This window comes from Aythya ferina, assembly GCF_964211825.1.
Source record: "Aythya ferina genome assembly, chromosome: 21".
Lineage (NCBI taxonomy): Eukaryota > Metazoa > Chordata > Aves > Anseriformes > Anatidae > Aythya > Aythya ferina.
Genome location: NC_140319.1, coordinates 1411374 through 1435363, shown reverse-complemented (window position 1 = coordinate 1435363; position 23990 = coordinate 1411374). Strand labels below are relative to the sequence as shown.

Here is a 23990-nt window from a genome sequence, read left to right as displayed (position 1 = left end):
GAGGGTGCACAGCCACCTTCACAGAGCCAGCGTACACAGAAAAGGGACTTCAGCCCCACATTCCCAGCTCCTGGAGGTTTCCTTCAGGCACTCACCATGCCTGGGGAGTGCACACTGCTGCCTGAGCAGAGCCTTTTGCAACACTTCAGCATCTCCCCATGGCTATATATAGATGCTCTTACTTACTCTGAAGAAATTGATTGTACTTTGGCGACGGGGGGAACAGACAAAAAAAAAAAAAAAAAAAAGCTGTCTTTGTCCAAGTTTCATATTTATATACTGCCAAGCTCATGAGACTTTAATGGGGATTTTGGCATGCTGGCTGAGCTTTTGCTGCCGCCTCCCTGAATCCCTTCCTGCCAGGTGCAAAGCTGCCCTGGCCCCCAGCAAGACCCTGGGACCCCTGTGGGCACCCCGAAAAGCAACTGGAGAGGCTGATGGGCCCCTGCACGAGGGTGAGCACGCCACCCATCTCTCACTGCAGACAGGATCCCAGCCCTTGCAAAGGAGCTGGAAAAAAAATGCAGCCATCCTGCATGAGGTTTCAAGTAACCCCGTTGTTTTGGGGGTTGGTTTTTGTTTGTTTGTCTGTTTATTTGTTTCCCTTTTTGGCAGGGTGGGAAGGCTGCAAAGAGAACCCCCGTGCTACGACGGGAGGAAAGACACCACAAGCTTTTCCAAGCTTTGCAGTGACAGAACCTGATTTTGGCTTTGAATCCAAGTCCAAGGTTTTGCTTCCTTCCAGTTGACTCACTCCTTGCAAGGTGCAAGTCAGATAAGGCAGCAAAGGGACCAGGCCTTTTTCTTCTTGACTTTCTGGCCAGTCTGGCATCCAACCCAATTGAAACCCAAGGTGGACTTCATCACCCAAGATGTTTTTTTTGGGTATTCACATCTTGGCCATGACCTTCACGACCTTAACAGTCAAGAAGGAAAAAAGGAGACATCCTTCATCTTTGCTTTCTTGCTTTACACTAGCACAAGCTAACAGCCCCCTGAAGGCATTTCTTTCTCTGTGCTGATCTTTAAGGAAAGATGCACAACCTGCGCGGGTACCGATAACTTCACTCCAGGCACCAAAAACCAGGCAGAGAGCATCCCATCTCCCACAGCATCCCAGAGCAGGTCCTGGACGAGATTTAACAGAACCGATGGAGATGCTCATGGGAGAAGCAGCGCGGAGCATCCTTGATTACCACTACGCCCCGTTTGCTCTCCAAGGTGGCATCATCTCAGCAGCGTCACCGCGATGCCTCATCGCAGCGTTAACACGCTGTGACTTACACGACATCTGCTCCGCTGGCGCCGCGTGCCCCGTGCTCGTGTATTAACGCTACTGATCCAGTCCTCGACCTGTCACCATGCCTTAAAATCAACCGCAGGACGACTCCGGGCTGCACGGAACAGCTTGCGAGCGGCGTGAATAATTTAGACGCAAGATGTGCAGCAGGACGCGGCGGCGCTGGAGTGGGGATCCCATGGCCCAAAATCTGCTTCTGCACACAGGCATCTGGGTGGGAAGGGGGTTGTCACCTGGAAAAGGAGAGGTGGCCTCACTGAGGACAGGAAAATGCAGCCTTAAGGCCATCCGTGACATCCAGCAGTGTCAGAGCAGAGCGTGGTGAAATGTATTTGACAAATAGCTATGTTGCCAAAGAACAGAGAAAAAGGTTAAATAATGGTAAAGAACGTGGAAATAAAGCAGGTCTTGGCTGGGCAAAGTGAGCACAGTGATGCTCCAACACGAGCAAAGTTTTCCCTTCCCACAAGGAAATCTCTCTTATTTTTGTAGGGTTACTGGCAATAAGTGCAGCACGAGGACATCTGCAAAATATTAGACAAAAAAAAAATAATTAAAAATGGACGAGCATGGGATGAGGTAGAAAGGAGAAATATAACACAATGGGTACAGTGCCCCAAGCAGCACCAGCCCTGTACCAAACTATTATTCTCCAGACCTTAGCACTTCACCCCAAAACTGCTCCTCTCCCCAAAGCCATTTAAATCCACATCACGCAGAGCAGGTACAGCCAACAGCCGTGCAAATCCCACGCACTCGAGATGGAGCAAAATAGCCTCAAAAGGGGCTTTGCCTAGCACCACTTGTACTCAAGAGCCTTGCATTTCATTTTCATTTATTTTCTCCATTTCTTTAGCATATACAGTGAGGAAGGATGCTTCTAAAGTATCATTAATGACCTTGGTGTGGGCAGGGATAGGGGCTGCACTGCAGCATCTGCACATCCCATGGCGTGCCTGTGTCCTCCTGAAGCCTCTGACCCCATTAACAGGTTTATCCCTTAAATGGGGAGAATTATTTCTCCCCTTCTTCCCTTCCCAGAAATCAGAGGCTGAGCAGGAGAGGGAGATGCTCAGGCTGACCCAGGAGCCCTTCCAAGGGTTGAACACTAAATCACCACTCTTGGGCTCAGTTGCACAGAGCTTTCTGTGGGGGAAGCTGAGACTTGGGGGGAAAACAAAAGCAGGCAGACCATTGCTGCTGCCTGGCTTCGTGGTTTGGGGCTGTAATGTCTTCCCAATGATTTCTGCCAGCATTTCTGATGCACGAGCAGCTCCCATAGATGGGAACAAGCTGCAGTGTGACCTACTAAGCCCTGTTTAGCAAATTTTGCCATTTTTCTAGCTCACAAACCACCAGCTCGACAATAGTGCATCTGTTAAAAAACATTGTTATTTCTTACTCTTTCCCAGGTCATTTATCCAAAAGACATTCCATTTTATTTTATTTTTTAAACTAGAGCCATTTTTCATTCCAAAGCAAGAGAAACCAATGGGCTCAGCAATGCAAAACTTCCCACCTCAATGCACCACTTTCAGCCACCTCTTCCCCAAAATCATATACAGAAACCCAGCTGCATTGGCAAAAGTCGCTGCTGTACACCCCTTTCTAGTGAACCATGAGCCAATTTGCAGGATTTCACAGATTTTTTTTCTGCCCCCACCAGAACAGGGAAGATTACAAGCTGGAGTTTCCCACATCAGCTCTGGTGTCATCATTGCTCATGGTGCAAGCACAACGCAGGCGTTTTTCAGCTCTCAGAGCACCAGCAAGCCTCATTCTGCTGGGAAAAGGAGAAGAAAAAGTTTATTGGGCAAAATCCTGGTGCAGGAGTTAAGTGCATGGCTACTGCCCCCAAGTAGGCTTGCAAACAGCACTATTAAATGCATCTCCTGCAAAAATAAAAAAAATAAAATAAAACCACAGGAATGGGCAATGCACAGCAAAGCCGGACGGCTGCAGGAGGATGGAATGACACAGCTGACACTGCTCCCAGCCCTGCCATGAGCAGAAATGTCCCCAGACTAGGACATAGATAACCAGGCTGGGTGTGCAGCCCACGGGGAAGCAGCCACCTCCCCGGGACACTTGCCAACAGTGCTGCCACCCGTGGAGACCAAAAGGCCACACACACACCGTGCCAGGGCTTTTGGTGTCGGGAAGATGCCATCATCACCTGAAGCAGCCCTGAGAACAGGGTGTGGGGTCACTCGTGAGCCTTCGGGTAAGGCCAGCCTTGCACCAAGAGCCCCAGCGGGTGATGGATTTGCATCGCTTAGAGGCATGCTAGCTCCTGGCACAGTCCTGCGCATTCATGATTTCAATTTCCTCCCGTAACCGGCTTAGATTTCCAAAGCAAATCATTTGCAACTACAAAGCTGCTCCATTTTGACAATTTCAGAACATAAAAATCTATTGCAATCACTCGAAAACGTCTTCAAAGTAACGCTGCTGTCAGTCAATCACCCTTCCCTACCTGTACAAAGGCACTCGCAGAAAAATCTTTCCAACACACTGACAAGGTTTAAGCTGCTCTCCTTCCTCCCAAATCAAAAGATTGTTTTCAAAAATTTAACAGCTTCCAAACATGTCTGAGGCTTTTTGTCATCGGATCGTTCTGCTCTGTGACCACAAAGACTTGGAGAAAGATCCATTATGGCTTAGGAATGTCCCAAACCCCAGCTTTTCCCTCCTGATTGAGTGCAGCAGCATCCCTGCTCTCTGACAGGGGACAGCTGGTCCTCGGGCGCTGTGCATGCAGACAGACATCATGGAGCAGGCTTGGGGCTACGAACAGGCTGGAAATCCCTGCAAACCCATTCAGGACCAAACCTTCTGGCCTTTTTGTCCCCAGAACCCCCTCTTGGCTTTCTCCTGGCAATGCCTGCAAGCCCCCACCTCGCCGCTGACTCTGCATCCTCCTGAACACGTCGATGCAGCCCAGCACACTTTCAGCACAATGACTCCGGCACCGCAATAAGACTTTAATGAATTTTTTAAGGGGTTATTTAGGCGTAAAAAGGGTTGTGAGTAGAGCCGGTAACAATCTATTGAATCTGTGTTTGTTTGTGTTTTTTTTTTTTTTTGTATGAAAAATTGTTTTAAGCTAAAATGTGCATGGAGTTGGGAACTCTCCACGCTTGTAATTCTTTACTTTAATGCGCTGTTTGACAGCTCTCGTGATTACGATGTTTTTAAGGCTTCAGCTCCCGGCATCTCATCATCCCGCCAGCATCTCAGGCTTTGGGAAGAGAGATGCAAGTTTCTCCCCCTTGTGATTGCAGAGAAAACCTTGGGAATTCAACCACAACGCACCCGAGCTGGAAGATAAACGGGGAGACCCTCTGCGTGCAGCTGTTCTTCCTTGTTATCTCCCAGCCCAGCTAATTCCCACCAAGCCGCCGCTAACCCACTTACCGCATGAAGCGGCGCATCCAAAGGGACCGTTTATTTCTCCCCCCCCCAAGCAGGCTGGGCAAAGAAGCCCTTCTCCACTCCCAGCTGGCACGGATCCTGCACCCAGAGGGTGCCCCCAGGCTGGCTCTGCTTTGGGAAGAGATCTTTAAGGAGCGTTTGTTATGGTTGCACATATTCACATTCAATGGGGAACCCAAAACCCAGGAGCAAGATGGGGTCAGGTGGCTAAATGGGCAAAGAAGGCAAGTCTGTCCCACCAGCCATCCCTGAGATCCCCCCCGAGGCAACCAAAATAGCAGCAGGTAATGCAGGTGGGGAAGGGGAAGCAGCCTGGTCTCTCTCTCTACCTTCCCGAGCTCCCAGACCCCGATGTCCCCACCCAGACAGACAGACAGCCCAGCCACCAGCTCCAGCCCCGGTGCTAATATCACTGCCACAGCCACATTTACAGCCGCAGCAGGGAGAGAGCTCCTCACTCAAATGCAGCCATCGGGAGGGAGCAGCAAAAAACTCAAAATGCAGAGGGCAAAAGGGAAAGAGAAGAGCTGAAGGAGGCTGGGAACACCCCATAAACAACACAGATCCCAAACTGCACCTAAATTAAGGGCAGAGCATCATTCTGCATTCATGCCACATGCTTGCTTTTCCTTCAGTGCCAGGGAGATGGACCAGAATGGGCACACCCCTATTTTCCCAGACCCCATAGGAGAAAGCCATGGTGGAGACTGCTCTCCCCACGCTGCAGCAGCACCAGCTCTGACAGCTGCAATTCCCATTCCCCCCGGCCCTGCGTGCAGACCTCCAGATAAAGGCACGCTCATATTTAAAAGACACTTTTGCCTTGTCTGCACTTTCCTGGCTGATAACAAAAGTGTATTTACACTGCTGGATTTTAATTTAATGAAATAATGCTTTATTTCCCTCTTTAAAAGCCTGGTTCTTGCATTTATTTCCTGCCATCACCCAGTTAGCACTTGAAGTGAGCAATTCAGTCCAGGAACTGAGGAGCATTGGTATAAAACACTTAAACTGCAAAAGGGGAGAAAGCAGGCAAGGCAGGGCACTGAAAATCCTAGGGTGCAAGTGCTTATAGAGATGTTTGCGGTCAAGGGTGAGATGAGAACAGCTGCCTATAAATTAACTCCACCCGTGCCTACGTACCTGTGCCCGTGCTGATCTAGCAGCACAGTACATGGTGTATGGGAGAGATGAAGGGGAAGAGAAGAAGAGGAAAGCACAGAGGGGATCAATGGGCACAGGCAGTATAAATGGGGTGGAAAGGGCAGCTGGCCTCACAGTTCTGCTGTCCTGCTCCGTCAGTGCCAGGATGCGAAGCAGGAGAGGAAAAATAACTCGATAATGCAGATTTGCAAAGGGAGATACAAATGGTACTGAAGAAGGACAGTTATCTTCTCTGGAAAAATAGCTTTAGCTTTTTTCTCAAAGCATTACCCTTAAGCCAGACCATGTAGTTTGGATAAGTTTGACACCTGCCTGCATTAAGTCCCCAGTACACCCAGTTCCCCAGCACCATGCTGTTTAGGAAAAAAAAAAAAAAAAAAAAAAAAAAACACCACTAATTGGGCACTTCATGTCATAATGGCTCCATCAGCTTACAGAGATCTCAGGACTCCCCCATTTGCTGCTCTTCCCTCCCCACTTGCAGAAGCCCTGCGACTTTCCTTCTGCACACCCGCACCACTACGTTTCTTTCCTCATGAGCATTAGGGAAACAAATTAAGCTTGAAGCAATAGCTCCAAATGGCACGGCTGGTTCCTGGCTGTCTATTCCCCAGGGTGTTTTCCAGTCCAGGAGCAATAGCTTGCATTGCCAGCAGGCAGAGAAGAAGGAACCTAAATTTGCAGAAAATGCACCATTTTCCTCCCTCGCAGCCCAATATTCAAGCCTTTAAGTTACAAATCAGAGGCTGGTGAAGGGTGCACCAGTATCTGCATGCAAACACGAGGAGCCCTGATGCGTGGTGAGACAACGCCCTGCGCCTGCTGTACTTTACATGTTGGTTTGGTAAAAGCCCCAACAAGCAAATTCTTGGTAAAAGAGACCTCTAGGCAAAGCAAATCCCTCTGTTGCAGAGCAGACCTGCTTCTTTGAGCGAGTTTTCAAAAGCAAGAGGCTTGCAGATGAAACACCCGCTGCAATCAATGAGCCGAGCTCCATCCCACCGGGCCCTGCTTAAGCACTGCTTAGCAAAGCCATCTCTTTGTTTCCCTGTCCTGACGTGAATTTCATAGAAAAAAAATTAAAAAAATCAGTTTTGCACCACGTTTTGCACCTTGCCTGGCAACTGGGTTATGAAAATGGGTCAAAAAGGGTGCTCTTCCGCTCCCCTCCCACCCCACCCCCAATTGCTGCAGGTTTTTTTGCACGCGTGCCAGCTCTGGGCTGGTGCAAGGCACCACAAGCAGGGCATTGAGAGCTGGTGCTCACCTGTTGGAGCCCTGAGAGCACAGCAAGGCTGCAGGACGAGGCCGAGGGGCACTGAGCACCACGGGACCCGATGCTCCCTTAAACATTCAGGTCAAGAGTGAAGGCCAAGTGGCATTCCCCACCTCGTGGCCCAGAGCCCCAAGTATGGTGCCTGCCCATAAAACTGCTCATCGGGCCAGGCAGGAGGGTGAAGTAGAGCAGAGCCCCAAAAGCAGGATATTAGTACTATAGGGAAACCCAAAAAGCAGGTCTGGGGGTTCAGGGCTTGACTCTGGACCCAGGCTTCAATCACGGTGCAACAGCTCGTGCTGGATGGGATGTGGGAATGACCCACAGCCACCACAGACCCTATTTCAAGCTTGTTCCCCTAAAATCCAATACACAAGACTCACATTCATGAGAAACATGCCCCCAGGTGACAGCCAGGCATATGGCACTGCAACAAAACGTAACAGGGCACGTGTCCTCCCACCCCACCCTGCCCTGGCCCCTACTGTGCCCCATCCACCAGGCACCACAGGCCTGGATTCGAGTGGCTCTGAAAAGCTGGGGAGCAGGCTGGGAGGTGCAGAGTAGCTCCAGCAGGCGGCCTGAACCCCCTAGGACTGACCCCAGCCAAGTCCCATAGGAAGAGAACAACCTCAGACCTGTGGATGGTGGCTGGGGTCGCAAAATACAGAGTACAGTGACCAAAAATTGCCAGCAACAACCCCGTTTGCATCATTGCCAGGAACTGCAGGGGAAAAGCCCTCACCCTAGGATGCCGAGCAGCCATGGGGATTGTTTTAGGGCTGCGAAGAACAGGGTCAACCCCACCCCAGGCTCAGGTTGTGAAGCCTGAAGTGCTGATTCGTACTGTCCTTTCCCTGCTTTTAATGCTTCAATGCTAAAAACAACCCCACCAGCAGCAGCTGTAGGGACTGGAAGGCAGCAGGACGTACAGGCAATGCAAAAACCATCCCAGAGAGGTAAGGGTCAGAGCACACCCTCCTTCCTCGTGTTCACCTTCTCCAAAGGCCCTGCAGAGCACAGGCCCCTCTCTCAAATTCACCTGCGACAAAAAACTGTACAAAAAAAAAATCCCACACCCAAAATTCTCCAAAAGACCCCAGGCCTAAATAGCATTAGTTTTTTTGAGGAACATACCAGGAATCCGTGTCCTTCGGAGGTTCCCATGGGTGAAGGCCTCAGGTTCCCCTCTCCAAAATGCAGCACGCCAGGACTTTGTCTCCTCCAGGGCACAGGGTAAAGCAGGCTGGGACTACGCTCTGCCTCTTCTCTGTCCCAAAGCAGCACACACTGTGAATTTGGGGGCAAAAAGCCCCAAAGCACCAGCAGCAAGAGCCTCTGCCACCTGGCCAGCCCCAGGGAGCCGCAGGTGATGGCCACAGCCGGGGGGCAGCAAGCTGCAGCCCCTACCCCAGGCTGCCTGTAGAACCAGGGGATGGTGCAAAAACAAGGAGGAAAAGACAAAAAAAAAAAAAAAAAAAAAAAAAAAAACACCAGGAGGAAAATAGGAAGACCAAGGGGAAGGTGCAAAGCTCAGGTGCTTCGCAGCAGGACCTGCGCCCTACTTTTTGCTGATGCCCCATGGAGGATTTCTGGCTCTTGCAGAGCTCAAACCCAGCACCTGAACCTGCCCCACATGGGGCTCAGCTCCTCCAGCGGGGTGCAGGGATCAGGGAGGTCATCACTCAGCAGCTCTTTTCCCCAATATTGCAGCTGCCAGGTCAAGGAGAGCACAGCACACAAATTCGGGGTGCCCAGCACAGCAAAGGGACAAACCCAGCGTAAATGGGGATAAATCAAGGAACTGTGTAGAGAGACTAACAGGCAGCATGCTTCCCCCCCCCTCCCCCAGTCTCAGCACTATAAAGGGGAGCAGGAAATTTAAGGAATTTTCTTGAATAAAATAAAATAAAATAAAATAAAATAAAATAAAATAAAATAAAATAAAATAAAATAAAATAAAATAAAATAAAATAAAATAAAATAAAATAAAATAAAATAAAATAAAATAATAAAATATTTTTTTCTCCCTCTCTGCTGCATTGCAACCCACCCACCCCCCCTTTGCAAAATAAAAAATACCATATTGCTATGTTTTGCTGAAATAAAGCCAACATTTGCCAAACAAGCACACCCGGCACTTTATTAACAGAGATTTTTTTTTTTTTTCATTTCCCCAGGCTGGCTCTGACTCGTGTCACTGCCTCAGTGACACCGACGTAAATAGGAGCACGATGCTCGCCTTGTTCAACAGAAGGAAACAAATAGGTCAGGCTGTAAAACAAGGGCAGCCTTGCTCTTGGGCATGAGGATGTGCTCCTGTTCCTGCTCAGGAGAGCGGCTTCATTTTTGGGCAGCTGTAATTCAGCAAGTGGAGCAGCAGAGAGGGGACAATGGCCAGATCCAGCAGCAATTTATGTATTTAGTCCTTGCTAATTGCAGCAGCAGCATTAGCATCACCACGGAGGTGCTTAAGTGCTTTGCTGGATCACTTTATGAGTTCAATGAGTGAAATTTTCAGCATTTATGTGCCTTTTGGGAAGGCACTTTTTTTTTTTTCTTTCCCCTTGTCTGCGTAATGGGAACATTACAGATGGGGCAAATCCAGGAGCAACTTCAAGCATGTCATTCACCAGGAAAGCCCTTGAAGTAAATACATTCAGGGCAGTGGGTAAGCCCAGCAGCACGAGCAGTTCTGAGCAAGGCACCAAATTAACCAAAAACAGGCTGGTTTGGGGGCTGCAACACCCCCAGGCTACTGAATATACCCCAACAAAAGTGCTTATTTCATCTGCAGCAGCATCCCATCCTATCGACAGTTGCACTGCTACATCTCAGGGGATTACAGTCTTAAAGAGAAAGAAATCTCATTTTTTTGCTGCTTGCAGCTTTTATTTTTCACTCCTGGACCCTGTTGCAAATTTATTCAGAAAAAGGAAAAAAAAAAAAAAAAAAAAAAAAAAAGCACACAGGAGCTGTTCCCAAAGAGAAACTTTAACTGAGGCCAGGAGCCTTGGGGTCATTTGAGGCTGCACAAAACAGCAGACATTGATGGTGGAGTGGGGTGGGAAGAGCCAGAGCATCACGTTATGGGATGGAAATTGCAAACCCCGGGGGCCCACAAAGGGTTAAGCAACCTCCGCTGCCCTACATGAGCCACAGAAGGGAGAAAAATAAAATAAAATAAAGCCATTACATCCCATCCACGCCCAGCCAGCCCATCGGGTAAATGGGGGAAAATTGCAAGAAGGCACGTAATGACGGCGAGTTATTTCCAAGCGATGATGGAGGATAACTGTCATTACGGCCAAGAGCGGGGAAGGTCAAATGGGTTTATCCCAGTGCATGCGTGTGCTGTGCAAGGAGGTACAGCAAAGGCAGATTTCCCCCTGAAAAATGCAAGCAGGACATAAATTGGGGTTTTAATTGAGTTAGTGCGTGTAACAGGAAGCAAAGCCTCTGCAAGGGTGCAGGAGCCAGTGCAAAGCAGGGGCCAGGGGGTGCAATGTGGTCGTGTTTCTGCACCGGGAAAATGTTTTTGTGGGGAGTTTTGAGCCTCCCCAAATACCCCCAGGGCATTCTGGTGAAGAGCAGTTGTCCAAAGCAAGGCTGGTCTGGGAAAATCCAAGCCTGTGTTACATGTGGGGTCAAACTGCCCAAATTAGGGGTGTTAGGGGATGCAAATGTGTTCCTATGGACTGCTGCTCTGCTCCTGCTTCTGCTCTCTTCACTTCTGCTCACGCCCTGCCTCCAGCAGCTTAGTTAAAATCATTTACTAAAAAAATCCCCTTTACTATGAAACTCAGCAGATACCCATTTTTAATATTTTCTTGGTGAAAGAGCTGAAAAAAAAGCACCCTTCTCCAAGTCCACACCAGCAGGACACTGGAATGACATGGGAATATGACTGGGATGAGCAGGGAAAGAGCTAAGACAAGAAATCTGGGAGCACCGAACCCATCCTAGCTCCTGCCAGTGACATGTTATTCAACTCCCATTAGGGACACTAATTTTTATGGTGGAGCAGACTCATCTCCCTGCTATAGGAATAATTTAATTAACTTGGAGAAATGTAATTAATTCTAATTGTTCGCGATAATTCATTGTTTAATATGATATTAATAATTATTAAAAAAATCCTAATGCCCAGTAACTGTCCTATAATGTGGTAATTAAACTCTCATATAAGAAGTGCTTAATTTAAAGCGTTTGGAAATTGTTTCTGGTCTCCAGAGCCCGAATTGGCGACCCAAGAAGAGGCAAGAGGGGAGGTGGAGCTGCAACCCCAAACCCAAAATCCATCTGCAGGCTTTCATTTGGGTGGAGATGCTGTTTTCCTTGGGTTTTGCCCTCCTGAAATCACCTGCAGGGGTCAATCTCTGCTCTCCATTTGTGGAGTGCACCCTGAGGACGCTGTATTGCCCTCCCCTTGCATCCCCACCCAGCGCCCTGTGCACCAGGACTGGCTACCCCAAATATGTGGGGAAAAAGGAGGAAAAAAGGCAAAAAGATCCGGGTGCATTGTAGGGATGCAAAGCCTGCTTTGGGGTTTTCTCCTCTTGCAAAGCATCAGGGTGGAGGCATAACAAGCTCAGAGCATCACCACAGTGGGGACAGGTCTGGACCTGATGGATAATCAGGAGGACAGAGTTTTCTGCAGCCACACTGAACGTTTTAGGGCAAAAGAATTCATTTCTCTTGGCTGTGTCCTCTGTAACTGTCCTAAGTACTTAAATATACAATTTCCATCAAGGAATTACATGCTGCTGGCAGCATTTTAAAGAAGAGAAAGGACCCCCCACAGGACTGTTTGCTTTCCTTGAGTGGCATCCTCTTCAGCGAAGGATCTGTCCTCTAATTGCACCATCTGTGCTTTGGGAGGATGTGATTCCATCCCTTGTTTTGCTAATTTTTTTTCCTCCCCTCTCCTCTCCTTCTCTTTTTTCCTTCCCTGGAGAAATTGCAGGGGAGTTTTATTTTTTTCTTCTTTTTTTCTCCCCCAACCCAAGCCTTCCCTGAACCTGCAGTGCAAGACCACTGAAGCCTCCCACTGAAGGCTGAGCACCCTTTCTGTGTCTCACCCCTGTGGTCTGAGATCGAGGATGCTGCCAAGCACTCCATGCTCTGCTCAGTTTACTACATGCCTGTGCACTGGTGCAACACAGTATGGATTATTTCCACATGCATTTTGCTAAATGCAAAAGCAATTGCCAGCCTGGGGTGCAAAAATCGCTTCCTGACCCCATCAGGGTGCAGCCCATGCTGGGGTAGGCGGGGAAGCCACCAGCTCACCTAAGTCCAGGACTTGAGCACTCAAGCCCGCTAGCCACAAGGCTCGGTGCTTCCAATCTGGGGCAGTTTTGCAGAAAATGGGTAATGGAGCATGCTGGTGGCAAAGCAGCACCCAACTGGGTGCAGGATCCCATTGCACCATGCATGTCCCCCGGTGCATCCCCACACTGCACGCAGGATGGCACAGCAGGAAGACCTTGGCCATTAAACAGGCAAGAACACAATGGGGCCAAGCCGCAGTGCCAAAATCGGGTTAAAAGCGGCAGATTTGGGGAAGGGGGTTGCACCTGATTCTGGCTGGAAGCACATTTGCTTGCAGAGCACTCGTGCAGTCAGTCCCCTGATGAGTTACAGTCACACCATCAATGCCAGCACTATTAACTGCTGCTGCAGACTGTTCAAACAAGAGCAGAGATGCTAATGGGGATGAATTTTCAAGCCTGGAGCAAGATGTATCAGCCTTTCCCAGTGCTTAAATAAACAAGTGGGTGACCTGGCCCCAGCTGCTGACAGTAACAGCAAAAAGAGAAGCATTTCTTCCATGCAGTTCAATTCATTTTGTGCACCTCATAAAATCACCAGGGTTTCCTCTGTTTTGCTCTAAAGGCTGAACATTGCTTTGTAAAAGCTCCAGGTAGGAGTGAAAGTATCGCTCCACACACCATAAATCCCTGCTCCACTCCCCACCCAGGGAAAGCCTGGCCGCACAAGGCAGGAGCCGAGAAGAGGAAAAGCAAAGTCTTAAGGAGATGATAACCTGGTGATTTGAAGAGGGAGAAATCAGGAGGCTTTGCTGTACTCACTGCTCCCCAAACCAACAATTATGTCCTTGCTGGAAATGACAAAAACCATCCCTCCATCTTCCTGTACCAGGTGGCAGAACTGCATTTCCAACACAGCCCTTGCACAGTGTAGGGGTAGGGTCCCCAAAGCCCCCTTTTTTTTTAACCATTAAGGCATTGATCTCCACCTATCCCTTGCAAAAAAAAAAAACCAGCTTTGTTGCTCTCTCGGGGGGCAAAGACACACGTCTCGAGTCGCAGTGCGAGCGCAAAGCCTTTGCTAAAAATACCTCGGCGGAGCCGAGCTCGCCACCGCCCGCTTTGATGAGGCAGGAGACAGCAGCTCCCTGCGCCATCGGGAGCCATCATTAGCAGCTTGCATCTGCCTGGCTGGCAGCAAACGGCTCCTTTTCCATGAGACGTGTAAAAAAAATAAAAAAATAAAAATAAAAAAAAATAAAAACCGCTTCATTTGTTTTGTTTCCCAGCCCAGCAGCTCTTGCAGCAGCCTGGGATTTGCTGCACAACACCTGTTTGCTCCCTTCCCACCTCCTTCACAGGTGGGTTTTTCAGTGCTTGGGTTAAAAATGATGTGCGGGAAAGGAGAGAGCTGCCCTGATGCTGAATAGCAGGGGATGGAGCTAAAAGGGAGGGAAGGAACGGGAAACAAGGCTCTTGGGCCAAATGTGGTGGAGCAAAGCAGGAGCTGGGCAACTCCACAAGGTTTAGGAGGCTCCGGGATGCCAGCCAGGTCTCATTGCTGGGTGCATGGAGGGACAGCACCAGGTCCGATGGACTTGCTGGGGAACCCCCTGTGCCCGGACCTGCCTTTGGTGTTTCCCCAAGCAACCCACCATCCGCCGCACACAGCACGAGCCGTTTGCCTACCCCCGGGAGCATCTGGGCAGAGCAGATCCCTGCAGGTGGCTGTCTCTCCCACGAGCCAGCATCAAACACTTCACCTTGAAGGGGGTTTGCATCAATCTCAGCTCAGCCTTTGCAGGCTCTGAAGGCAGCAGTGGATGGGAAGGAGTGACTACGTGGTGTCTCGCACATCACAGCACCCTCCCTTTCTGCCATGTTTGCCCATAGCCCAACATCTTCTCCACGCACGTTTTTCACTCCAAATCACTCTCAACCCTATAAAACCCTACAGAGCCACAAGAGCTGGGACTCCAACAAGCCTCCAAATTAATTAACGGGGTTTGTTTTGCTTTGGGAACAGGAGGACGGAGTGGAGAGACCAGCTGTTGGCCAGGCACCAGGTTTCCAAAGGGGACGTGGAGCCTTAATTACTCCTTTCCCTTAACCTCGTTGCACCTTGAGGTATTTTAACATCACTTTTGCTGGCACTGGGGATTGATCGATTGTCCCTCCCTTGGCATGCAGACGGCCTGATTAATGTAAAACTAACCAGTCGCTCCCAACTCTGGGGAATTAATCACTTAAATGTGGGAATTACTCAATAAACCGTTCAAACACGCAATAAACCAAGCCATTAAAAATTAATCGCTTGACATCCCTGCCATGTAAACAGAGCTAATAAGATTCGGGCAGGGAGCGGAGAAGGGGAAAGCATCCCGCCAGCGCCCTGGGAGCAGACAGGGTGGCTGTGGAAAAAGCAGCCACGGCTCAGCTCGTGCCTTTTCTCTTGGATGCCCTCCAGCTTTGCAAGCTCTACCTGCGAGGAACCGGCGCCATCTCACATCCGCGGGAGCTGTGTTTAATTAGCGAGGCATGGTCGGGGAGATGAGCCGTGCTGTGCTGGAGCAAGGGCTCATCTCCCATCCCATCTCCTCGCAGCAGCAGTCCCGCCAGCTTGCGATGCCTGCGTGCATTGCCCAGCTCTTGCTCTTTTGTCCCCCAGCCTTGCACATGCCTGTTTTTTTTTTCCCGTTTTTGTTTTGTTTTGTTTTGTTTTGTTGTTTTTTCCCCCAGGTAATGGCATTGAGAATGGCATTTTCTTCCAGCTACTTCTGCAGGCTCAACCTAGGCAAGGACTGGCAGCTCCACGCTGGTGAACCGGCTTCATCTCCCCCAGGAGAACGGAAAGGGGGTTTATTTTAAATCCCTTTCCTCCCATAATACATCTGACACTAATCAGGGTTCCAACCCCATGGGAATCAATGATTAATGATGTTAAATATAGCAGGAGATTGCGAGGGTAAAATTAGGCACCATGCATAAAACATCACAGCTCCTTGTTAGATAGTCAAATTAGACTAATGGTTTGATGTTCACATGGGCTCTGGCCCTGTAATTACGGACGGACTGGCTAACCTCCTCCCCAGCTGTATGCAGCTTTGATGCTGGCAACAAGAGGAGAAATGTCCCAGGCTCGAGCCCTGACGAGAAGCCAGCGATCACCACTGCCATCAGTGCCCTGAGGTGTGCAAGGACAGGGCGGAAAGCAGGGCTCCTCTGCACTGCAAGTACCAAGGTTCGGAGGGGGCAAATGTGCTACGTGGCCCTGTAGCACAGTGAGGCATTTGGGAACAGCACCGCTATGGGTCGGCTTCTCCACCCCTCCAGCATCCCTCCGGCAGCATGGCAATTTACAAAATTGCCTCACTACTCCATCTACCAGCCGCACAGGTTTGCGCCACCATCGCCCCCAAAGCACCAGCCCCAATTACCCCCTGAGCGCTAATTAGACTGCAGACAGAACTATTAAGGAGCACAAAGACAAAGAGAGAGGGGACAGGAAAGCAAAGCAGTCAAAATACATAACCAGTTCCTCCAAAAGCATCGCGGAGAGCACATATCTGGTTGTAATTAATCTCATTATCTGGGAAAGAAAGAGACGTGGAGTGGTTGCGTGCCTTGAAAGGGTTGTCAAAATTCGAGGGCGGGAGGGATAAGCCTTCGGGAGAGTTTCAGCTCGGGTAGCCACCAGCCTTAAAGCCAGTTTAAAGGCAGATCAGAGTGACAGGGAAATAAAGATGGGAGTAAACTGGCCCGGAGGAAGCAATTTAAATAACATTTGCTTAAGGAACGAGACAAAAATAGCCCGGGAAGGACGAAGCAGCTGCCCGTCATGAAAACACACTGCCCTGCCACGGCATGCCCGTGCCTCCTGCACGAGCAGCGAGCTGCCAGGCAGGGGCTGGAGCATCCCTGCACACCCTGCAGCCCCCAGGGCCTCATCCTGCCACCAGCCCTGCCCCTCCGTGCTTCCGCTTGCCCCACGGACCTGTTGCTTCATTTCAGCCCCAGATTTCCAGCGTGAGAGGGAGGAGATCTCGAGGGGTTGCAGGTGGAGGATTTCTTCATTCCTGGACATCCTGCAGAGCTACAGTTGCTGGGACTGCATCCACAGCACCCAGACAGCAAGGTATTTGGGAGCAGGAGGGTGTTTCTTGGCAAGCCAGAAGGGATTCAGCTAGATCCATGCACCCTACAGCCCGGAGCTGGGCTTCCATACAGTGTCTACCCACCAAAACCAATGTTATGCCAAAAAAAAGCCCTCATAAACCATTAAACAGCCATAGGGTATCCATAGGGTAATAGGAGGTGCTGAAAGCAGCTTCACTCTTGGACACTGGTGCTCTGCAAGACTTCAATTTTCCTTCCCAACAACACATTTTGTGGGGGGAAAGGGAGAAAAAAACGCTCTCAGAGGTGATGCCCCTCACCCATGCTCTGCAGCAGAATTGTTGCAAGGTGAAGGTGGGTGAATCCCAAATCCATAAGCACCCTGGCCCCAAAAAGGCTTTGGATGGAAAGAATGGCTTGCCCGGCATCACTACCACACCAGGGACCATCAGGACAGGTTTTGGGGGGGGCTCCCATTGTATGCACAGCCCACGTCCCCCACCTTGGGGTGAGAAAGCTCTCAGCAAGTTGCAGCTGTCTGTTCCATGCCATTGCAGAGATTGTCAATTGTTTGGAGAAGAACAGATTACAGCCTGTCAGGGAACCTGAAACCGAGCCAGGCAGGGAGTGTTGCTGTGTTAAGCCCCCGAAAACCAGTCAGCAGATTAAAAATAATAATAAAATGCTTTCCCTCCATTGGCTGCGGACATGGGGATACATTTACAATTGGAAATGTCCCATGCCCCACGCAGGAAGCTATAGGGGAGCCAGGCTGAGGTATCGCCGTGCAGATACCACAGCCCCCAGCCCCACAGGCTGAGATTTTGGGGCTGTTCGCTATGCTTTGGGCCGGCTGGCAGCATGGGGCAGACCTCCCTCATCGAAATAACCCCCTAGTTTGGCAGCAGGGCTGGAGGGGGAAGGTTAGCCAGCACATCAAATCACTCCAACACAGCTGAGTTTGGGGCCATTGAGCCTCCCCCCCACCAAGGTAACCAAACCAACCAAAATCCTTTTTTTTTTTTTTTTTTTTTTTGGATTCAGGAACAAAATTAATAGAAAGCAGGAGGAAATAGGAGGGGTGCAGCCCAGATCTGCTTTGCCCCCAAATCACAGCGATGCTGGCATGGGCAGCGCATCACCACCAGCCAGAGCAAAGGACCTGGCTGCTTATGAGCAAGGATTCCCCCACAGCAGGCTGGGGGCAGGATTTTACCTCTCAAGCTCCAGAATCCTTGCTGAGGAGGTGCCTGCACCCAGCTCAGACCCTGCACCCCCAGCTCCTCATCCCTGTCCCCCCCAGGGGATTTTATTTTTCCCACCACTACCGCAGCTCTGGCCGGGGTGCAGAGGCACTTGCTGCCTGCATCCGAACCTGGCCAGCACAGCCCTTGGCACAGAGCAGGGCTTGGGGGAATGCCTCACACCAGCACCCCCAAAATAGCTGCGTGCACATCTGTAAGCAGTTTATCAGGGATAAAAATCACAAAAGCATCACCATCAGCCCCCTGCTCCCCCAGATTTCCATCCCTTGGGGGTGACCCAGCTTTGCTTGCGGCTGTGTGTCCCGGTGGGGTGCAGCTCTGCAAGGGTTTGGGGGTCCAGAGCCAGCAGACCCCGCAAGCCCCCCTGAGCTTTGCTGCAGATGACAACAGCTTTGCCGAGGCGGGTTGGGAAGGATGCGGCCACTTGACAGATTCGGGTTTGTCAGAGGGGGGTTTCAGGCTAACAACCTGAAAATTGTCGTTTTGACAAGGACTTCAAAAAGCTCCGGCACAAAGAGCGTTTAAGCCTTGTTTCCATGAGAGGCTGCTGCAAGAGCACTTTTTCCCTTGCCGCCCGCAATCCTATTAGGACGGCTCGCATCCAGCGTGCTGCCCTGAGCTGGCAGCGGGGATCTGACCACAAACCACATCCTGGTGTGCGTCTCTCTCCCCACCATGCACCGCTGTCCCCATCCCATCCAGCTCACCCTCCCCGACCTCAAGCATCCCCCTCCTTACTCCCTGCAGCCCCCCAAGCTTCTCAGCCCTCCCGCCCAGCACTGCAGTGCAGAAGCAAACCCACTGCTGCACCCGTGGTCCTGAGCTGCCAGGAACGGCCACATCCAGCCCGAGGAGGAGCAGCAACCAACTGACTCTTATTAAGAGTCCAATAATGTCCAGGAGATTGCAGCTTTGATAAGCACTCTGCTGTGCGGCTGGGGTCAACTGCATTAGGAAAATGTAATTAGGCTAATAAATTCTTGACGGCTTTTCCCTCCTCTCCAGGGGTACGAGGAGCTCACCAAGCCTCATTAACTGGGGAAGCTGACGGAGCCGTGTTTGGGGGGTATGGCTGCAAGCTCAGCAAGCAGGGAGTAGACCCTGGACTCTTCAGACCAGTTCTCCAGCCTTACTGGTCCCAGTCACTGCCATCCACGAGCACAATGACCCATGTGGGGTTAATCCTGAGCAAGGTGCTCTAGGTGATCCTGCTCTGCTTGGGGGTTGTCCCAGGCGATCTTCAGAGGTCCCTTCCAACCTCATCCATTCTGTGATTCTGTTAAAGCTACCAGGCACAGGCTGCAACCAGTAGTCCCCAACACCCTCAGCCATCTCTCCCCCTCTTTTAGCAAGAGTGCCAGCAGCTTGGGCCACCCAAGCAATAGAGGGGGTTGCCTAGAGCCACCCCGAAGGCTCTGCTCCAGCTGGTACCTCCCTCCATGTCTCCCAGCCCCGTGATGCCAAACCACAGCAGCTACTTCTCAGCTCACCCAACTTCTCCTCTTGGCAACTTTTGCTGGCACAGCCCTCGCACCAGGAATAGCAATGCGTGCGGAGGTCCAGCTCCCACAAACAATGTTGCCTGATTAAGACATCTGCCTAATATCCTGCCCCAGGAAGGGGAAACTCCAGCTCCCATAGCAGTTTCTCACATCCAACACCCCCTTCCCTGCTCCCTGCATGCCCACCAGCCCTGCCAGCACCGTGGAGGGTGACCAAAAGGTGTTTGCATTGCAGATGCATCCTTCAAAAAAGCAGCCAGAAGCAGGACAGCATCCCTGTATCACTGCTGAAAAAGCACGAGCTGCATACAGTCACGCTTCAGCTATGGCATGATTCTCCACCCCCTGCCTGCAAAGGTAACAGAGCAACTGCTTCATAGAGACATCATGAATCAGCCTTTAATATAGTGCACGTTGCATTATTTTTAGCCAGGACACTATTGTATTATGCTAGTGCGCAGGAATCAGACCATGAAATTGGCTGGATGCAGACTAGTCTTGTTTGTCAGCGTGAACGGGCAAACAAGCAGCTGAGCAGTGCCAGGGTGAAATGTTGAAAGCATTTAAGCGCAATTTTATGGCACCCGATACCAGCGAGCGGGGCATTGGAAAGGACGCAGCGTGGCTATCACATAACGCGCTAGACAGTGGGTCCTGATAGCCCTGCTCAAGTCAGGGGCGAGGGTTGCCCCAAAATTAACCCGCCGACCCAACACCAGAGCCTGGCGTGGTGCCTACGGCCATCCTGCGCTAAACAGCGGCTACAGGCAAGGCTGCCGAGCTGAATGCAGGAGGTCAGCCCCTGTCTCAGCAAGCCAGCACGTTGTGAGCAAGCACCAGAGCGGGGAAACCTCATTCCAGGCTAACTCACGCCAGGAGGGCCCTCGGGGTGGATTTGCATCCCTTTGGGTTGCAGCCGCTCCTGTCCGCGCCAGCACAATTACCGGTTGCTTGATGCCAACGGTGCTGTGGGGGGTACCCCAAGCCGTGCTGGGGCTAGCGGCAATGCTAAAACATGGGGAAATGTCCCCGGTGAGCCCCAGAGAGCATCCCGGAGGCTGCCAGCACCTCCCCTCTACGGCTTCCGAGGAAAGGAATTGGAACCCGAAATGTTGCTGGAGGGCGTGGAGCCAGGAGGAAAAACAAACCCATCCAAGAGAGCTGAAGAGGGCAATCACGGCTCTTCTTGCAGCCCAAATTGTTAGTTTAGCAAATCACCGTTGAACAGCCTGTGTTTTGACATTTCTCAAGTGTTTTGCTTCCTTTCCTCCCAAATCAAGGTGACGGTTTCCAAGACCAAGCCCTTGGCTTTGAGAAGCAGCTGGTCAGCGCAACGTGGGGCTCCCCAAAACGCCTGGATGGGGACGACCCCATCACCCCTGCACCTCCCTCCCTCCCTCAGAGCCCGTTATGGGGCTGCAAAACCAGAGTGGCCAGAGAGCCAGGGGGACAAACCCCCAGTGCACGTGGTGGGACCTCATTCCCCCCTCCCCTCCACACCCATCACCCTGTGTCACTGCAGGAGGACCGACCGAAATCAGGGCAGCTGCGGGGTGTTGGCAGCAGTACGGTGTCTCCACAAATTAACGTCGGGCAACAGGAGCGGAGCTGGCATCCGGGCTCGTGCTGAGGATGCTCCTTCAATGCCGCGTTCACGGCAGAAGTCAACTGGAAGCAGAGGTCAGGTCTGTCCCGCTGCTTCGGGGTTAATCGCTTGGTTAAGGCTCGGGTACCGTGCTTGCTAGCATTGCATTTGGCAGAGGCAATTAGCCAGTATTTATATCACCCGCAGCGGAGCATGCCCTGAAAAAAAGTGGGGGAAAAAAAAAAAAAAAAGAAAGCAGGATTTAGTGCCCGGAGCCCTGATCTTGTGGTGGATCTGCCAGTGCTTACGGAGCTTCACTCGGAAAGGCTGCAGCTGAGCTGATTGAGGCCGACTGAACCTGAACTCAGCCTCAGCTGCCTTCACAGGAGCTTATTTCCACTGCTTTGCTCCTCTCTGCCGCTGTATTTGATGTCTCGCACTCACCAGGTCCCTGGGGGCAGAGCCGAGAGGAGAAGCTTGCGAACTAACACAGATTTGGGGAGGTTTTTTATCATCGCTCCCAGGACCGACTGCTCTCTGTGCCTGAGCCACGTAGCAAGGCTTTGATAGCGAAAGCTGCAGCCCGGCGGGCCGCTAGCTTCCCTGCCTGCTCTGTAAGGCAAAGATGCCACAGGGGATAGTTTGCATCAGAAATTCGTCTGCGGCTCGTCGGGGGAAGCTGAGCCAAAGCGTTTGCTGCCGGCAATGCCTGCGGCTGGCTTTGGTGGCTATCAGCACTAGGAGGGCACGCTCACCCTGTGCAAGCTGCTCTTCGCCTTGCTTTATCCCTAACGGCAGGCACAGATGCCAGCAAGGGCTGCAAAGGCGTGGAGGAAAGGTGGATGGTGTCCATCTGCAAAGCAACTTTTAGCAACACCCACCCAGCCTTTGGTCCAGCTAATGGTGACCCCATGCCCCTTGCAGCCCCAAATTGCCCCTTGCAGCCCCACCATCGCCCGATCCTCACAGCTTCACGTAGGCCCAGGCACACCCCAGTGATGCGTGTCCATGCACCCTCCTTCACCCACCAGAGGTAAATTATTGGAAAAAAAAATAAGATTGCCTTGGAAATGTCAGGGGCATGGTGATGGGAAGCAATGTCAAGAGCTGTTTGTGTGTCACAACCGTGCTAAAGCTCCAATAAATCCCGTGCTGGGGATGCTATGAGCAGGGCTGACAGCTCGCAGGGAGATGCGAGGCAGGTAGGCGGATGTTTTCTAAACTTTGCCAGTGGAAGACTCAAGGCTTGTTATCCCTTTTTGCTCTTCCCTATCACTCCTTGCTGGTGTTGCTGCCAGGTGGAGGCATGTTGCTCCATCTGGGGGTTAAAACCCCAAGCGTCCCCAGATCCCAGCTGGGACTGAGCCCAAAGCACCATTCTCAGCTCCAGCAAGAGCAATGAACATAGCTGAAGGAAACAAGGCATTTGGGGAAGGACCCTGCTCCTTTGGGAAAGCCAAGCCTGGCTCGAAGAAGAGGGTAAAACTGAGTTTCAAGGCAATCTGAGCACTTTGAGTAGGGCCTGAGGGCAATCTCAGCCGAGCTGCATGCTTAACTGGCAGCCAAAACCATGCAGACCCAGCTCTGAGGCTGCAATGTGGTTTTGCAAGCACCTGCACCCCCTGTGCACACAGCCTATGTCACCTCCACGTTGCAAAAACACCCCCCAAGCCAGGGTCCCCCCAAATAACCCACCCCTTAGCTGTCATCCTTGGCATATCCCCAGCTCCGGCTGCAACTCCCTGCCTCACTGCTGCAGCATCTTTGCCCTTCAGCAATTGCAAAGGTAAAAGAAGAAAGGTGTGGAGCTGGAAATCACTTCCCTTCGCTGCTACAGCTCAAGCAATAAGAAGCACCCTCATCTTTGCAAGCACCCATGGGGCACGCAGTGGGCGAGCTGCCACCCAGCTCCTTTGCTCTGGAGGCGAGGTGCAGAGGGGCTGCGATGGCTGCAGCTGCCCCAGGCCACGCAGCGGTCACCAAGCCCAGCCCTGCCTTGTACAAACCTGGGATGCTCCTGAGGATGCAGCTGGCCCCCGTCTCGTTAAGCATTCAACAGCATTTGGATTATTACCTGCTGTTCGGTTGGGTTTAATCTTTCAAAATTGCCAAGAAAATTCACTTGTAGGAATTAAGAGGGCACGAATATTGCCTGTTAGCTGCAGGAGGCAGCTCCATCCCGCTGCTCTCTATCGGTCCCCCCTGCCGCTTTGTTTAGCTGAAGCTTTTTGTGCAAACACGGCCATTTTTACAAGCGATGCTCCTGGGCTGACCCCCTGCAGCAGCGCAACCTGGGCACGGCTCGAATGCTGCAGCACTTGCAATGCAGCCGGCCGCACGTGCTGGGGAAAACCAGCCAGAAATGCAGCTGAGGCTTGAAACATCCCGGCCCTGTTGTTGCAAGGCAGAAAGCCCCCCTGCAGTACAGCTGATTGAAGCACGCAGGCATCCACCTGCAATGAGCTTTGCACGTTGGCACCCATCCCTCTGCGTGCAGGCGCTGCCTCCTCCCTTGACGAGGTTTGGGCTGCCCACCCCAAAGCCTCCAGCTGCCCTTTTGGGGCATCCTGCTTTGCTGCCAGCTCATTTGGAGCAAGCACCAGGTGGAAAAAACCCGTTGAAGCAGTAAGGCATAGCTCTGCATCCCATCTCTTTCCAGCAGCAGCCATTTCCCTGCTGATCCCAGCCGTGCCTGCCTTCAAAGAGCAGCAGAAGCAGAGTGGTTAACCCCCTGCTTTGCATGGCCAACCTTGCTAGCCTCAATCAGGGCAGATAAGCAAAAAGGCTGGGCGAAGGACACCAGCTCCTTGACTTCTCTGGAAGGGAAGCAGATTTAGGGGACAGAGCACTGCACACCAGCAGGTTTGCAAGTCTCCAAGCACAGCTGGGCTCCCAAAAATCTGGTGCGTGTGCTGCACCACCTGCAGTAAAACTGCATCCTGAGGGACCCTGAAAGTGCGGCAGCACCCAAGCACCAACCTGAAAACCTCCTGCAGCAATGAACTCAGCCAGGAGAGCCATTCCCTAGCACAGATTTTCCTGTGGGATGCTGCTCCCAGGGGTTTGGGCAGGCT

General features: G+C 51.5%; 1 long non-coding RNA gene across 1 annotated transcript; it reads right to left on the bottom strand.

Moving 5' to 3' along the window:
- Positions 1–539: 539 nt before the first annotated feature.
- On the bottom strand, positions 540–8591 carry LOC311422107. Its single transcript, XR_014685190.1, has 2 exons — positions 8313–8591; positions 540–1533 (listed from the first exon to the last, which is right to left on the bottom strand). It is a non-coding gene; the product is annotated as an uncharacterized lncRNA (long non-coding RNA).
- Between the last annotated feature and the right edge of the window lie 15399 nt (positions 8592–23990).